General features: G+C 44.4%; 1 protein-coding gene across 7 annotated transcripts in view; it reads right to left on the bottom strand.

The window, feature by feature from the left end:
- The window catches only part of Pced1b (PC-esterase domain containing 1B), a 129,015-nt gene that overhangs the window by 101,519 nt on the left and 8,833 nt on the right, over positions 1–18,663 (bottom strand). For all 7 annotated transcript variants that reach the window (XM_052161715.1, XM_052161717.1, XM_052161718.1 and 4 more), the window contains exon 2: positions 872–954. The gene's annotated coding sequence lies outside the window, so the exon portion shown is untranslated. The remainder of the gene's footprint in view (positions 1–871; positions 955–18,663) is intronic.

Below are 18,663 nucleotides of genomic sequence, written 5' to 3'. Positions count from 1 at the left end.
GGGCGTGGGCTTTAAGACCCTCATAGACCTTCATCTTAGCTGCTAGAAAAACAATCTTCTGTTTGCCTTTGGAACAAGATGTCGAACTCTCAGCTCCTCCTGCACCATGCCTGCCTGGATGCTGCCATGTTCCCGCCTTGATGATAATGGACTGAACCTCTGAACCTGTAAGCCAGCCCCAATCCTTGTAAGAATTGCCTTGGTTATGGTGTCTGTTCACAGGAGTAAAACCCTAACTAAGACAGCTCATATTTTCAGTTCCTAGTATCCAGATCTTGGTACTATTTCAAAGGCTATGGAGCCTTCAGGACAGTGTTTCTCGACCTGTCCAGATGCAGTGACCTTTAATACAGTTCCTCATGCTGTTAATGACCCGCAACCATAAAATTATTTTCATTGTTACATTGTAACTTTAATTTTGCTGTAATAAATCATAATGTATTGACCTTATCTAATATGCAGGATATCTGATATGCGATCCCCGTGAAAGGGTTGTTGGACCCCCACAGAGGGATATGAGCCACTTCAGGAGATGGGGCCTAGATGGCAAGAGCAGCCCCTAGGACAGGCCACCGAAGGCTATACTCACTCACCTCTGCTTCCAGTCTAGTTACCCCTGCCTCCGAGTCTACCACAGCCTGAACATCTGCTTCATGCCCAGCCGAGACACCTCCCTGCCAAGACAGACGGAGGTCTCTCGAAAACTATGACAAAAGTAAACCCTCAGCTCGAGTTGTTTTGCTGGGTGTTTTGGTCCCGGCAGTCTCAGAGTCAGAGGCCAGCCTGTAAGCAGTGTCATCATCTGGTTTCAGTTTAGGCAAAGTACATTAGTGGATGCATTTTCACCATAAGAGGCTAAACTGAAACTCACATGTTTGTGGGAGACCCGGTCTTCAGCACAATCCTGACTTCTTCTCTTAGGGTGTCCTCTGGGATCTGAGGGCCTCTCATTACCTGAAATATGAAAATGGCACACATTTAATTATTCATTTTCTATCACCCTTAATGAGGGGATTAACTGCAGAATGAAACAAAAGGAAACAGTCCGACCTTCAGGCTGTCAGGAAGTGATAATTAACTAAAGCCTCAAGTCCCTTTAAACGGGACAAATGAAAGGGTGTTAGTGATCACGATCTAAATGAGTCTCGGGGTCACTAATTGGAGTCGCATAATGGAGTAACGACCCTGAGACAATAAACATGTGCTAAAAATACGTTTTCTTAATTATGCACACCTGATGTTTTGTATGGCAGGGATGTAATGTCGCTTGCACAGTGGACAGAGAAGGACAGGGAAGGGAGGCTGCTCAGCAGGGTGTGGGGGTCAGTTTGATCTCCGAAACAGAAGAACAGCGGAGATGTGCTAATCACGGCTTCCATGCTAGCAGCTTGGATTTCTCTGACTTGGGTTATTAGTCGGAGCAAGCATTACCATGGCAATGATTCATGGACACATGCTGCCTCATAGCATGTAAACACGGCCTTCTAATGTAGACCTTCACTCTTACAATGGTCATAAATAGCTTCGAATTACTACTGTTGCACAACCGGGACTTTATCACAGCTTCTGGCCAAGCAGGCGGAGCCATGTTCCAGGCGTTGTATTACCCCCTGCCTTCCCCAGAGCATCTGATGAGCGCACCCTGGAAGCCTGCCTCTGATGACAGCGGCTCCTTCCTCACCCTGCACTGCCAAGGATAACGCAAGCCTTGAAAGTCTTCATACACCAATACTGTGAGGCAACAAACATGCATGCATACATACATACATACATACATACATACATACTCAAAATATGGCAGATCAAGCCACTATTTATAACTCAAAGAACCCTGGGGATCCAGTCAGTCCAATTGATTGCTCTGCCAAAAGTTCAGAATGTTTGCTCACTACTTTGATTTTTTTAAATCTGTTCTTGGTTTGCTTCAGTACATTTCCTATTTAGATCCTTTACTGAGTATGTCAGACTTTATCTGTGGCCTTACTAGGACATACCAGTGAATACAGGAATGGCAGGACCTCAAAGCCTTGGGAGTTTTTAAAATTGTGCTTGCCAAATAAATGTTTCCCGTTTCTCCATAGCAACCATAGCAAGCAGCCGTCATCTTTGCCGTATATGCAGAAATGGCCAGAGGAATGCTTTATTTTAGGTTGGCAACAGTATGCTATTATTAACTGTTTCTTGAATATCTAATACTCCCGGGGCCAGGATTTCTATGTGTAATTGATAACCATCGCTAACACTCCCAGACCCAGTATTTCTATATAATTGATAACCTTTTGCACCAATCCCACTCAGCATGTGTTATTCTGATTTCACAAACCAAGGCTCAGCTCTTAAGAAATTAGCCTGACAACCCACAGGCCATGGCTGCGGAGTCCAGGCAAGAATTCAACACTGATGCTCTTCAACTTGAGCCATGGGACGACGCCCGCCCGGAGTCAATTATTTCTTACCCAAACCGACACTTTTATGGTTCGGCCTAATAATGCAATATATTGACCTTAAAAGGAAACCTGTAATCTCCTGACATCACAGAATCGTTCTATGCTGTCAGTGTGTGGATTGGAGAACCATTTCATACAGTACTGGGGTGGGGGTGGGGTGGAGGCAACGGTAATGGAATCTACCCATCTCTGCATCAAAAAATGGCAAAGCGATATCAAAAACTCTTCTTGATACATTCTATCTGGAAACCTCCACGTGGAATCATGCTCATTAGAGCTTTCCAAGCGCTGAACCAATTTCAAGTATTCAAAGCTAATGATGCAAAAATATTATTTTGGTAGGCTACTGGGCTAGCAGCGATTGAGCAGGTGTGTGGTCAAATGATAAATTGGAAAGACAGATTTAACTGCACAGAAACTACGTGGGAGTCAATACTAGGGTACTTTAGAAGGAAGAGACAAATGTTTTCTATGAGTTCTCCTTTTGGGAATAATGAGTAATAAACTCAAATTTCCATTCAACCCACAGTTTCCGCTACTGACCTAGTCAGGATGGAGGAAGTCAAGAGAAGGGGATTTATGGCGGTCACACTGGATACACAGTAACTTCTAAGCAATTGGCTGTTAAATGCATCATGATTGGGATTTTTTGTGTTGCCTCTCTTTCATCAAATAAGTCACAGAGTCAGTCAACAAGGATGAAAGTGAGCTTTGAAGCCCTGGAGGAATCTTACTGAAAGGAAAGCTGAATCAGAAGAGCATTTCATCAGTGACAGCTCCTCAGCACGCTGGCACCGTCACAGTGAGCAGCATCAGTCCCTGAGTCTACGGCCCGTGCCCATGCCTAGGTGGCAACCCCAGCCAATCACAGTCCAGTTCCAAATAGCATTTTCCCTCTGCCACCTATATTTCTTTCCCTGGAAAAAATATGCATAATAAGCAATTGTGCCTCGAATTAACCTAATAAATAAACACTCTAGATTGCTATAAAGAGTCTCCTTATTTGAAACAAAATGGTCAAATAAATTGTAAAGCCAACGTTTCCTTAAATACCAAGCAAAGAGGAAAGAGAGTCATCAGCAGAGCCCACGCTTGTTCTCTCCTACCCCCCCCCCCTTCCTAAGCTTATCTCCCATCTGGAAGACACCCGATCGACACAGCGGTGGACTGTACAGGACTCAAGTTTGCAAATCAATACTTTTCATAGGATCCGAGCCATGACAAGATTAACAGCAACTGCATTTTATTACTTGAAAACGAAAGAACAGAACTGACGTGAAGGAGTTTTAAATAGAAGACTGCCTGGTGTCATTTTAATATAATGATAGGTATATGAAAGAAAAATGAAAATAAGGACCATGATTGAAGGAAGAAGAATGAATGGATAAATGGAAGCATGGATGGATAGATTGACGGGTGGATAGATGGATGGGTGGATGGATAGACAGAAGGATGAATGGAAGGATAGATGGATGAATGGATGGATGGGTGGATGGAAAGATGGAAGATAGATAAATGAATGGATGGATGGGTGGATCGATGGATAGATGGACTGATGGGCAAATGGATGGATGGATAAATGGGAGAAAGGAAGGATAGATGATAGATGGATGGGTGGATGGAAGGATGGGTGGACAGAGGATGAATGGAAGGGTAGATGGATGTATGGGTGGCTGGCTGGATGACTCATCTGGTTCCCGACATCCATGGTGACTCATTCTGCAAAGCTGGAATGTTTAGAAAATAAATCCTACTATTGTACCAGAACAGACAAGGGCATAATATGGAAGAGAACAAAGTATGCCAAAAACATCATTTTTTTTTTTTTACTTCTGTGTGAGCTCCAAAGTGTTCAGAATATTTCTCTTGCCTCTAATGATACAGAAAATAGAAATAAAAGAGTAATAATTGTCGTGCAGGAGAAGCAGTTCTTTATCAATGGAAATACTTCTAAACAGTGCTTTAAACATTTTAAGATACATTTATTTACATGTGTGTGTGTGTGTATGCACATGTGTCTGTGTCACATCATGGAAGTCAGAGGAGAGTCTGCCAGGGTCAGTTTTCTTCTTCCACCATGCGGATTCTGGAACAGCACTCAGGTTGTCACTGAGTAAGTTATCCAGCCCTCTGCGCCATCTTACCCTTAGAACAGTGTCTGGACAGTCCTCGCTCTCTACTGATGCTCTCTGCGTGGGTCTTTTAAATTGTACTTCCCCCTATTGCTCTTAGGTGGGATTTGTGCAAATTGTCCTATCCCAGGGAATGCTTTATCCTTCGAGGGCATGACTGACCTTCAGGACCACTGTGTTAAATATGTTTAAATCTGCCGTGTGTACTGCTGGCTTAGGATGTGTGACTGGCTTAGGATGGATTCTGGCCCCGGGTGCTACAGTAGCCAGATGGCAGGTAATGCTGGTTCAAACAGGCCTTTCCATTGGTTGACAATGGCTTCCTTAGTCAACACTTTGTGAATGAGGTTGAGTCAATTCCAGGTTTTTCATTTCCCTCTCTCCCTCTCTTCCTCCCTGCTTCTCTTCCCCCCTCTGTCCTTCCATCCTTCCCTCTATTCCTCCATTTCTCTTTCCCTTTTGTCCAAGAAAAAGCTAATAATGACTTCCTGTCTCCCTGATGCACTTTAAACAATTCTAACAGGACTCACTGTTCGAGGGCAGATGACAATCCAGAAAGTGTGGCAGAGGTGACAGGCATGTGTCTGAACGTCAGGCTCAGAGGTGCACACAAGCAGTCATGTTACAGTGTGTGGATGGCAGGCATCAACCTCGTGGATGGCATATTAAGGTTCACAGTCCATGACAGACACTGGTCCTCATTGGCGTTCCTATGGCATTCCCAGAGGAGTGTGCACGGTGTGCCCCGTGTGAAGAGTGGAGAACAGGGTGTTCACGTGGGGTAGAAACCAGCCTCTTCTGGCAGGGTGTGGGGCTGGCTACTCAAACAGTGAGCAAGTTGAACCTCTTCCCCTGTCAAAACATGGCGACTATCAGTCCCCAGTGCTGTGTATGGCCTTCCTACACTCTGCTCTTCTGGAAGGCTCCTGGAAGGCCAGAGAAAAGCCTGGAGAGCAGGGTCTTTCCTGACAGGAGAGAGCAGGCCAACAGCCCTGGGTGGTCAGGAGAAGGGACTGTCCCTTAACCAGAGGCTGCTGGTTGCTAGGAATCAAATCTAGTTCTAAGTAACTGAAGTTGAAACGATGAATTTACTGTGAAGATAAAGCTAATGAGTTCACAGAGCCCCACAGGCAAGAAGCAAAGTCCAGGCGGACTCCACCGCCTGATGTGGGAGAGAAAGGCCCCTCACACTCAAACTGCATTCTGATTCACTGGCTTTGGCTTTGGTTCTTGCCTAGACCAGTTTTGATCTTTAAACACACGTCAGATTTCTTCTCTCCATAAACTTTGAATTTCTCTAGTTATAAGGGAGAAATGCTACAAAGTATTTTACCTGACTCTGGCTTGCTCTGATGCTAATCTTAGCACCCCCTCCCCAGCACAGGGTCACTAAGGCATCTGCAGCCTGGCCTGGCCTCTATATCCTGCCTCAAGATCCTGAGAGACTTTGAGGGTGGATGTCCACAGGTCTTCCGCCAGTGTGGAAGGGATGGGTCAGGACTGCTGAGTCTGTACTTTCTAGCTGAGACTATGGAAGGCAGGCATTCTCATAGAAGGAAGCAGAGAAGGTCACATAGATGTCCCAGTACACATGAACTACTATCCCAGACCAAGGGTCCTCTCTGCACTGTGTGACATGGGACTGGGCCGGGAAACAGCTACACAATGCCTTTCATGGTGTGTAATGTACAATGGTATTTGGAATATGCATGAATATTTCTCCATCCTTCCTTCTTCTATTATAAATGTCACACACACACACACACACACACACACACACACACACAGCTGCTGTCACAGGGGCAGCAGCCACCTCTACAGAGGTGGTTAAGGGAAGCTAATGGGCATAATGAGGAGGCAGAGCCCTGGACAGAGGTTGTCTGCATCCATTCATTAACTAGTACACTGAGAGTCCTTTGCTGTCACCTACATCACAACCCTGACAAGACCAGCGCTGTACCTGCCCCCAGAAGTCTTCTCTAACGATCACTGTCTGGTGTGCAGTTCATGAGCTTTCCACAGAACCACATCGTAAATACTTAGAACTTGCCCAAATATTCCTGAAATTGAGTGTGCCTAAAAATGTCTACAAGCAGAGCCCTCATAAATGTAGATTAAACAACGATAACTCCTGGCTCTAGACACCGAGTTCAGTTCAGCACCTAGAAACAAAAACCAAGCAGGAGGGCTAAAGTAAACACCATAATATGAGCCCGCCTCCTCTCCTCCATACTGTGTGGCTTTCAGGCCAGCTTGCAGGAAGCTGCTGTTTGCCCACAGCAGATGTTTACCTGCTTGGTTGTTTAAAAATCTAGTGATTTGAAACTGGAAAGGGAAGAAAGAAATTAGTTCTGTAGGAGACTGCAATTAAGGTGTGTGCTTTGAAGGGTGTCTTTTCCATATGCACATTTGTCATGAGAGACATACACGTTTTTTGTTTTGTCTTGTTTTTTAGTTTTAGTGGATATGGATAGGCCACTGAACCAGGCAGCTCAGGACTTGAGCTCAAGTTTTGACTTTGGCAATCGAGGGTATACAAAGGTGAGTCAGCTCCTCGATCCCGTGACCCTCTGCGGGCTTGGTGTTCTTTACCCATCTGTCAGGTTAAGGGAGTTGACCAAGAGAATGAATACAAATGTTCTTCAGAAACGGTAAAATGCCACTCTCCTGGTTAGATACTTTCTTCTCTATGTCCTCTTGATACTTCCTGGGGAGCGTCAAGTGAGAACATACCATCAGAATGGCCCGTGGGCAAGCCTGGGAGCCATTTTCTTGATTTCTGATTGATGATTGATATAGGGAGGCCCAGCTTACTATGGGCAGCAGCACCCCTGGACAGGTGGTCTTTGGGGGTGTAAGAGAGCAGGCTGAGCAGGCCATGGGGAGCAAGCCAGTGAGCAGCAGCCCTCCACGGCCTCATCTTCAGTTCCTGTCTCCAGATTCCTACCCTGTTTGTATTCCTAGCTTGGCTTCCCTCGAAGATGGACCATTATGGGAAGTGTAAACCAAATAAACCCTTTCCTCACCATGCCAGGGTGCCTTTGCCATAGCGATAGAAAGGTAACTAAGGCAAGTATCTAGCAAGGGTTGTGTTTGAGTGAGTAAATTCACAACTTCACAAAAGAACCAATATGGTTGCCTTTCCTTACTACTAAAACTATCTTGCACACATGTACACATTTATTCTTTAGTAGTGTTTTGCTAAATTTCATCTCAAATAAACTTTTCAAGGTTTGATTTTAAGTTCTGGATATGGGTGTGCACCTGTGTTCAGGTGGCCTTGGAGGTCTGAGGGGCTGGATCCCCTGGAGCTGGACTTCCAGGTGGCCGTGGGTGGGAACAGAGTTTGGGTCTGGAGCAAATTCTGTGCTCTTAAGAGATGAGACTTCTCTCCCAACAGGTAGATCCCAGGTTTATTTTCTAAAATATACAGTAGGATGAGTTAAAATAGTCATTGAGAAGCAGATACATTCAAATCAGACAACTAGGCCATAAAACTAGAAACGTTTACAATATCCATCTGCTTTTTCTTTTTTAATTTTGGGGATTAAATATAGGCCTCACGCATGCTAGGCAAGAGGTCTAGTCCTGAATTATAACATCCCACAAAGTCTGACTTAAAATACCCATTTTTTTCTTTCTTTCTTTCTGTTTTTTTGTTTGTTTGTTTTTTGTTTTTTGTTTTTTGTTTTTTTTCGAGACAGGGTTTCTCTGTGTAGCCCTGGCTGACCTGGAACTCACTCTGTAGACCAGGCTGGCCTCGAACTCAGAAATCCGCCTGTCTCTGCCTCCCAAGTGCTGGGATTAAAGGCGTGCGCCACCACTGCCCGGTGAAATACCCATTTTTCTTAAAGCAAGAACAGATTTTGCAATTCAACCTGACCCACAGACTAAGCCCACAGTGTGTTAGAGGTAGGGCAGAGTTTCAGAGGCTGACAAGACACAAGAAGATTGGCTCTCTTTCCAATGATTGAAAAGAGAACAAGATAAAGGCTAAGTTAAGTAAATATAGGTGAATTAATTTCTCTGAATATATGTATATTTTATTATATTATTATTGATATAAACTAACAGATAATTCTTTAGTTATAAAGATAAAACTTAACAACTTTAAAGATAAGTAGATTGTTGAAATGAATTAGCCCAATTAACTAAACAAGGTCTGTTTATATTTCCAAGTCATGTTTATCCAGTACACAATATAGGATATAGTCTCTAATCAACAGTGAGGCAGTCCTAAGACCCTACTAGTGCTTGGATACGAAGGCACACAGAAACGAGTTTTCAGGAGGCCGGAGTGAGAACATGGATCTGAGCTGAGACCCCAGGGATGCCGCTACACTGACTCTCAACTTCTCTTCCCAACATGAGATACGGTCTTTCTAAAATAACAGCCTCTACCAAAGGAGACCTGCTCCTGTGAGCATCCTCTCCCAGTGAGGTCAAATACAGGCAGCACACAGTAGCATAAGGCTGGGGGACACGCACAACAGGGAACTAAGCTGTGAGGGGCTGGCTCAGCGGATAATAGCATCGGTGGCATCTACAGAGGACATAGGTTCGATTTCCAGTACCCACATCAGCTGGTTCATAACCACCTCTAACTGCAGCTCCCGGAGACCCGACTCCTTGTCTCCTCAAGCACCCTTACACAGGTGCACATAAAAACAAGCAAGCAAAACCAGATACACATAAAGAAAATAAAATTAAAAAATTAAAAAATGGCCTCTCTTCAAGGAAGGAAAGGAGGAGGGAGGGAGGGAGGAAGGGAGGGAAGAAAGGTAGGTAGGTAGAAAAGTACTTTGGGGCTGTCGAGATGGCTTATCAGGCAAACCACTTCAGTCTGATCCCTGGAACTCACAGAAAGGTAAAGAACTGACTCCATAAAGCTACCCTTTGGCTTCCATGGCTGCCAAGGCACATGCATGCTTGCACTTACACACTTACACACACACACACAAGCATACACACAAACACAAACACATATACATGCATGCACACACACTCACACATACACACACACACTAAATAAGTTAAATTAAAAAAAAACATAAGTTTCTTAGCTGTCTAACTCACAGAAGGGCTAATAATTAGATTCCAGAAAAGGAAGGTAAAATACTTATTAGTATGATAAAGAATATAAACAATTGACAAAAGAGGGACTTTCTCTAGAGATTTTGTTTTTGAAAAAACTACCTGGTCATCCAAGGGCTCTAAGCATCTCAAACCCTATCTGAAATGAAGAAACGAACCAGTCATTCAGCAGGTTGAACACAAGCTGCGGGAAGCAAGACACAAAAGAAGAGAAACAGCAGCTAGAGAGAGACAAGGCACGGGAACATTTCACATCCGTATGTGCTGGAGTTCCAAACACCAGAGATAACCAACAAGGCAAGGACATCAACGTGTAGATAAACACTTGGAAAAATGCAAGCAACTACATCACAGTCAAAACAATGCAAACTGAAAAATTTGCAAAAGTCCTAAAGTTAGCCAAAAGAATAAAAAAGAGACATTATCTTCAAAGAGGCAACACTAGGATTTACAGTTATGAACAGAGATAATAAATTCCAGAAGACAATGCTGTCAACTTTAATGGCTCAAAGAAAGTAGATGCCTGCCTACATCGTATCTCACAAAACCACCTTTCATAAATAAAAGGGAAACATTTTTTTTTTTTTTTGGAGAAACTGAAAGATGTTCTTCAAAGCAGAAGGAAAATAATCTCAGGGGGAACTTGCAAGAAGGAATAGAAAAGCACCAGAAAACACATAGATAAATAGGTATTTATACCTTACTGTTGTCCAGACAAAATGGTAATTGCAATGCACTTGGAAGTATACTATATATGTAGAAGCAAGAGGCCTTCCAAGAATGCAGTCCTCACGGGGATAAATGGTTTGAAAGGTCTTGTCTTAGATCAGGAGGACAAATGAATTATATAATTCTGTGTAATGGTCTGAATGTTTACACTTTCCCCAAATCCATCTGCAGGAACTCTGACCCCTGCGTTGATAAGAGCTGGAGTTCTTGATAGGGGGTGGTGGGCATACTATTAGCTGTTAGAGTGAGAAAGTCGAGACTCCTCTGGAAAGAGAGGCTCAAGGAGGAAGTGTCTGGCTTAGCTTGGCCTGTGGGCATGCTTATAAGAATTTTCTTAATCAGTTGGTTAACTGAGATAGAAGACCACTCAATGCAGTTGGTAGCATTCTGTGGGCTGGGCCTTGGGCTGAATGAAGAGGGGGTGAGCGGGCTGAGCGCCGGCAAGCATGCATGCACCCTTTCTGCAAACATGCATGCCTCTTCACTGCATGCAACTGTGGAAATGATGAGATGTTTCAAGTCCCTGCCACCTGTGACTTCCCCGTTAGAGACAATAACCTGGCGCTGTGTGCTAAAAGAAACGCTTTCTATACAAAGCTTGATTTCTTCAGGGTATTTTATCACAGTGACAGGAAATAAAACATTAGATTATAAGGCTAGACAGTGTCAACTGGCCAGATCACCCCCCCTCCCCACCGGCCCCAGAGCTCCTGGGGAATAGACCACCAACCAAAGAGTACACATGGAGGGACCCATGGCTCTGGCCACATGGGTGGCACAGGATGGCCTTGTTGGACATCAGTGGGAGGAGAGGCCCTTGGTCCTGTGGGGGTTCAATGCCCCAGTGTAGGGGAATGCCAGGGCAGGAAGGTAGGTGGGTGAGCACCCTCACAGAGGCAGGGGGAGGAGAGATGGGACAGGGGATTTCTGGAGGGAAGACCTGGAAAGGGGATACCATTTGAAATGTAAATAAAGAAAATATCCAATAAAAGGGAAAAAAAACAGAGAAGTATCTTTTGCTGAGTAAGGAAATATCTAGAAGGCATCACAGTGAGGACAGGGCTGGATCTGCTGCCCTGTGACTGGGAACTCTCCAGCCTCCTAACTGAGGGAAACAATTCTGTGTAAGCTATGCAGTTTAGGGTATGCTGAACAGGCTAAGACATTCTGTGACAAGCCAAGGCCGTACGCTACAGTTTCTAGGATAATTACTGTAGAATAATAAAGTCGTCTATAGCCTGCAAGTTACTAGAATGCAAACAGTAAATATTATTTTTAGTATTCCAAAGGAGGCAAGAAGTATGACAAAAGAAACTGAAAATGATAACGGGAAAGCTAATGAGAAGAGGGTGGCCGTAAACCCAAAGCATCAGCTCTTGGACCGAACATAATAGAACCAATTTGAAATAAAGGGCGAAGACTGTCACTGGGTTTTTTAAATTTCCAATTATATGCTATAAATATAATAAATGTTTGATGTAAAAGGAAAGAGAAACATGCCCTCCCAAAGCTAATCAAAAATAGGAAAGAGGGACCTCCACTTTTAGCAGCGTGACATCTAAGCAGGATATTACAGACCTAAGTATCCACACAATTACTAGCTTAGAGGAAAGAATCTTTAAACTGTCTAAAACAGCTGTCCCGTTGAGAAGAATGAACACATCTTCAGTACCTGGCAAAGGCAAAAAAGAAAACTCAGCAAGGATACAGAACACAAGAAAGGCATAAAGAGCACCTGAGATCAGTCCCGTATATGTATAACGTGTGGCTTCTAGTGACCAGTTCACATTCATTTCACACACATATAAACATATTAAAAGGCCTATCTGGCAAGGCAGTGGTGGCGCACGCCTTGAATCCCAGCACTTGGGAGGCAGAGGCAGGCGGATTTCTGAGTTTGAGGCCAGCCTGGTCTACAGAGTGAGTTCTACACCCTCAGTGCCTATGAGAGAGCTGGGCACTATGGTGTGTGCCTATCATCCCAGCCCTGGGGAGGTGGAGACGGGAATATTGCGGCAGACTTGCTAGTGCATCAGTGAGCTCCAGCGTCAGCAAGCAATTCTGTCCCCAAAATTAAAGTGGAGAGAAATTGTGAAAGACATTTTACATTTGATTGCCTTCTGGGCTGCTTATACATGTATATACACACAAACACATATATACACACAGATACACACACACTTATATACACACACACAAACATACATATAAACACACACAAAAATACACACTTAAACAAAAACATACACACAGAACCACACTTATATACACAGACATACACAAACACACTTATACATCCATGTACACACAAAAGCATACCTAAATACACACACGCACACATACACACACACACATACATACACAGAAGCTATACAAATGCCCCTATCAATGAAATGGTTTAAAGACATTGGGATTTTTCCACACAATGGAATATCATACAGATCTACAGCTAACCAAAAAGCCAAAACTAGAGGAAGCTCTCAAAGAAGTTTAGCACCAAAGTAGACAGACAGAAAAGTATCAGACTCCACCAACATAAAGTATAAAACTTGCACTGTTACAAGTCAGAAGGCTCTGACACTGGAGGATAGTGACTGCAAGAAACCCCAGTGTACATCGGAGCCGGTAGAAGCCCTGTGCGTGGGCTGCCTTCCAGGGCATGTGCTTCGTCCACTCATCCCGTTCTGAGTCTGGTCTACTGCCTGTCTCTTCCCATCTAGCTAGCTGGACATTTTATTGAGGCTCTGTAAAATTCCTGCTTCTGCTGACTTAACTTCTGAGCCTTTACCTCTCAAAGGTAGCTCCTCAGCTTTCTGAGTGTTTCTGGCATGAATTCTCTGTCCTTTACCCATGTGTCTCCTCTTCATCTCAAGTCTGCCTTATTTACAGTGAGGCTCTTCCTACTCTGTTAATGTACTGATCAGGGAATAGAGGGGAGATCCGGCTAAAGACCAACAGTTTTTCAGTAGGGTAGAATCAAAGGCCATTGTATTTCTTCACTGGGGATGAGGGTCTAGCTCAGTTGGTACCTTCCCTAGCAGGCATGACCAGCCCTGAGTAACAGGGAGTGGTAGTTTACTCCTGAAACTTTAGTATTGAGAAGCATAAACAGGAGGCATAAACAGACATTTAACAGCATCTTTGCTTACATACTGAGTTAAAGTCTGGGCTTTACACAGACCCTGCTTCAACCAACCAACCAACCAACCAACAACCAACCAACCAAACACCAACCTACCAACCAACCACCAACCAACCACCCAAACACCAACCTACCAACCAACCACCAACCAACCAAACACAAACCTACCAACCAAACACCAACCAAACACCAACCTACCAACCAAACACCAACCTACCAACCAACCACCAACCAACTAACCACCAACCAACCAACCATCAACCAACCAACCATCCAACCACCAACCATCCAACAACCAACCAACGAACAACCAAACAACCACAACCAACCAACCAACCAACCACCAACCAACCACCCACCCTTCAACCACCCACTCATCAACCACCAACCAACCAACCAACCAACCACCAATCAGCCAACCACCAAACTACCACCACTACCTACCTACTACTACTAAACCTAGGTTACTAAAAAAGAGGACTTAATATGTGCTTGTACTCCCTAACACATGAGGGGACGAAGCAGAAGGATCATTAGTTTAAAACCAGACTCTGCCTCAAACACAAAAGATCTCAGCCATTACTTGTGGAATCTCTTGTGTCATTAAGATTATAATAGCTTGACACTGAGAGGCCAAACCTACTCTATCTTGGAACCAGCCTCCATCTTAAAAGGAAAAAAAAAAGTCTGAGAATTGGGCCTGCAGCTGAACCCTCGCTGCACTCACGTAGGGTTGTCTCTGGATAGAGCTACAGCTAATCAAAGATTAGTCCAATTGTTTCAGATGTACTTTCAGAGCATTCCTGATTGTGATTGTATATGGTCTTGCTTCAGAGCACCCACCTGTCGGCTTTCAATAGCCAATTAGTTAGATACTCGCCAGCTAGATCCACTTACTTCCATTTCCTATGAAACCTTGTCCTAATGAGAGTTTGGGGCTGCCTCACCAAAAAAACTCCTGTGCGTCTGTGGTAAGCCCAAACTCGAGTTTGTAATAAAGGGACCCTAATGTGATTACATCAGAATTGGCTCCTTTGTGTTTTTTTTTTGGGGGGGGGGGGGTTCATGAACACTTCCTGGCACAACGATACCACTAAATAATAAACATACCAAACACTTCTGTTTCACACCCAACAAACACTGGTTTCTCAAGGCTTTCTTTCAAGAAGTACAGTCAGACCGAAATTGAGTTCTAATACAGTGAACTCTTGATATAAATGAATGGGTAGATATTCACTGGGAACTAGTTTACAGCATTCTCCATGGATGAAAGACACCAATAAAAGGAAGCTTCTAGTTTTGCAGGTAGGGGCTGTACTGATGCTTCTGATCTGGCCTCAGCTGGACCACCCTGCAAAGCTGGCGGACATATTGATCACACACTGATTCAACAGCCAGGAAGCCATGACTCAGCCTGTCTGCTTCTGCTCAGTAGCAGCCGAGAAAACCCACACCTTCTCCTACCATGACTGCCCACCACGGTGCAGGAGGCCAGGGGCAGCAGGCCGGAATTCTTCTCCAACATGATTGTTCATCTGAACTCTTTTCCAAAGTGTTTGTTCATTTGTTTGCTTTACTTTGATTTTTCTATAGTGCCCTTTGGGTATTTTCCATTGAATATGAGACAACTCCTCCGTATCCCTCACTAAAGGCTCCCACCAAAGAATTCACCATCACCAATCCCCAGGGGCTCTGAGAAGCCCAGATGGGTACACAATCTGACTCCTGTCATCTGCAGCAGCAGAGGGAGAGCAAGGTGGACTGAGCACGAGGACCTGCTGTACTCTGGCAGAACAGGGCTCGAGGGAGTCACATGATTGGCATAAACACACTGTGGTGAGACGCCTCTCCGGCTCCTTTTATTTTGTACATAAACCTTGCCATCAGGTTCAACATTTATTAAACATCTGTGCTATATCAAACCACAGCTAAGGCCAAGGGCAGTAAGACAAAATACTCCTTTACAGTTTTATAAATCTCAGAGCCCTATTCACCTGTCTCAACCTTGCAAAGCCAAATCGCCTCTCCGTTACATCATGCCGGAAGGTTGGAATCTGGAAGGCTGACTTCATACGAAAGATCACATAGCCAAGAAACAAAGCATCTGGGACACAAATCCAACGACTTAACTCTTTATTCAATGCTCCATTTTAACACACCACCCTATTTCTATACTCTGCCATTTGGCACTTATCACAGAATATTTTCAGACCCACCGTGCAAACCAAGAGGCATATCTTCCTTTGCTTATAAATCTTTGTGGTTAATGTCATGGAGAAGAGGAATCTTACAGTTGCCCAATTCCTTTTGCTGTCAACCGACTCTGAGACAGTGTCTTATGAAGCCCAGGCTAGCCCTAAACTTGCTACATAACCGAGGCTAGTCTTGAACAACTAACCCTCTTGGGTTCACCTCCCAAGAATCGTGATTCCAAGCCTGGGCTGCTGTGCCCTATGTGGTCACTTAGTTCTGAAACCACCGTTCACCTCTGGTTACTCACTAGTTTATCCCAAATTATGTTCTAACTTAGATTCACTTTGTTAAATCAGGTATTTAGCCAACAAAATGAGTAAGGGCTAAAGGTCTGCATCTTTCTGGGGCGAGCATTTCAGCAATCGGTCACCTGCAGCTCGGAATCGAGTTCTCTGTACTGCGTCATTACTTATATTTATTTCTAATCACAATACAGATTCCTAGAAGAGAGCAACCACATTATAGTTCTGGGAGTGTGGCCAGGACTAACAATATTTGCTGAATGGAATTTAAATCATGGCTGGCCCGGCTACTCCCTAAATGGGAAACATTAGCACTAATGGTTAAGTTTGCAACTGGAGTAAGAAAGGCCAGGGTCAGGGAGCAGGCTCTACCTCTGGTCTTGGGTCAGTTTACTAACTACCCCCCATAGCTCCTGTTAGGAAAAGGGGGGGGGGCTTAATGGCCACTTCCTAGGGTCCTCAGAGCAGATCAGTGGGAAGCATAATCCAGGGTGTGGTGAAGTGCTGTCTAGACTGTGTGCAGTCTAGACTGCGTGCACTTGCTAGGACCACTTCCTACGATCCTTCCAGAAGTCCTCCTCCAGAGGAATGTGATGTTACACTTCCCTACTACAGACCAAAAGGTCAGAGTTCCTCAGCAAATTGTCTGTGGAGCACAGGAAACAGAAGCCTGTGTTTGCTGACGGTAACCAATGGAGTACTGTGGTCGTGACAAAGGGTTCTCGAACTATGAGGTTTCTCTTTCTCTCCCTCAGCGCTATCTTTTCTTAGCAGGTAAATGATATTTGCTTCAAACTAGACATCACTTTGAATAATCACATTTGCCTTTATAAAACTATGGTAATGAATGCTACACAAGATTCTCAAACCTGGGACTTCTAAATCTTATCAGTGTGTATTGGAATGACAGTGGCGACTCCGGTTTTGAGGGTATAATAGCATTTAGGAATACAATTAGATGATCCCTCCAGACTAGTAATTTGAAAAATGAAAATTAGACCCTTACCATTTATGCCCTAGACCCTAAGAGGTAATCATAATAATTACACTGTTTTGGCACACTTGAGTTTTTCAAAACTATATCTTTTGTTGTTGTGTGCATGCTGTGTTTATGTGTGTGTACACATGTTTGCAGGGTGTTGTGTGCATGCTGTGTTAATGTGTGTGTGCACATGTTTGCAAGATGCTTACCCATGCATACATTTGTGGAGATCAGAGATTGACGCCAAACAGCTTTAATAGCTCTCTATCCCCGCCCCCTTTTTTTGAGACAGACTCTGACTGAGCCCAGAGCTTGCAGTTTCCCCTTGACTGGCGTGCCCCATCTCCAGAGAGTGATGGGGTTACAGGCGTGTGGGTCTGGTTTTGCATGTGGGTTGTGCACATCTGAACTCATGTCCTTACACCTGAGCAGTACACTCTTTACCCACAGCCCCACAGGTTTTCAGAAGCAAATTCTGACCTGTGCATTTCATCCCTAAGGCTGAATTTGGAATATGAAATGGGCCTATTTTTATTTTTTAAATTTATTTCTTTTTTAGGTTATTATTTATTTATTTATTTATTTATTTATTTATTTATTTAATTGAGACAGGGTTTCTCTGTATAGCCCTGGCTGTCCTGGAACTCACTCTGTAGACCAGACTGGCCTCGAACTCAGAAATCCACCTGTCTCTGCCTCCCAAGTGCTGGGATTAAAGGCGTGTGCCACCACTGTCCAGCTCCTATTATTATTATTAATTATTGGGGGTTTTTTGTTTTGTTTTATCGAGACAGGGTTTCTCTGTATAGCCCTGGCTGTCCTGGAACTCACTCTGTAGACTAGGCTAGCCTCGAACTTAGAAATCTACCTGCCTCTGCCTCCCAAGGGCTGGGTTTATTTTTATAAACATATTTATATGCATTCCTATAAAGTCAGCATTTGGAAAGCAGAGGCAGGGAGATGGCTGGTTTGGGGCCAGGCTGGTTACATAGCAGCAAAAGAAGGAAGAGGAGGAGCAGGAGGAGGAAGAGGCGGGGCAGGAGGAGGAAGAGGCGAGGCATAGGGAGGAAGAGGAGGAGCAGAGGTGGAAAAAGAAAGAGGAGGAGGGGGTAGGTGCAGGAAGTGGGGAGCAGGAAGGGGGGGAGCAGGAGTGGGAGGGGGAGTTGGAGGTGAGGAGCAGGCCAGGGGTAGCAGAAGTGGGGAGCAGGAGGCCGGTTAATAACAATGCATAACTGTGACAAAGAAGAAAAATCATTTTACTGACTTCACTCCAGCGGACTTATTCTTTGAGCTGAGACTTTAATTTACCAGCGAGATTATGAACAGCAATTCTGGCAATTCTGTTTCTCCCCCACCTTCCAGTCTTTCTGCAGGAAGCACATAGCATTTTTATGATTAGGAGAAAGGTCCTTGATTACTATTATATTTATTTCCCATTGAGAACCAAATGGTGGTGTGGGGCAGGGGAGCGTGTGACCTTCTCAAAGGCTGGCCCTGGGAGGACTCACAGTGTTTTGCACTGAAATTCAACAAGAGGATGTTGAGCCCTGACCTGGAGCGGGGAAGGCAGGAGATTCGTTTCCTTTGTGTGCCTCATTTGCACAGCGCTGGCGGGGCTGCCCAGTCATTTACACAGCACTGT

The sequence above is a fragment of the Apodemus sylvaticus genome, chromosome 17, assembly GCF_947179515.1.
Source record: "Apodemus sylvaticus chromosome 17, mApoSyl1.1, whole genome shotgun sequence".
Classification (NCBI taxonomy): domain Eukaryota; kingdom Metazoa; phylum Chordata; class Mammalia; order Rodentia; family Muridae; genus Apodemus; species Apodemus sylvaticus.
Note: the sequence above shows the minus strand (reverse complement) of the source record. Positions and strands in the feature narration are given on the sequence as shown.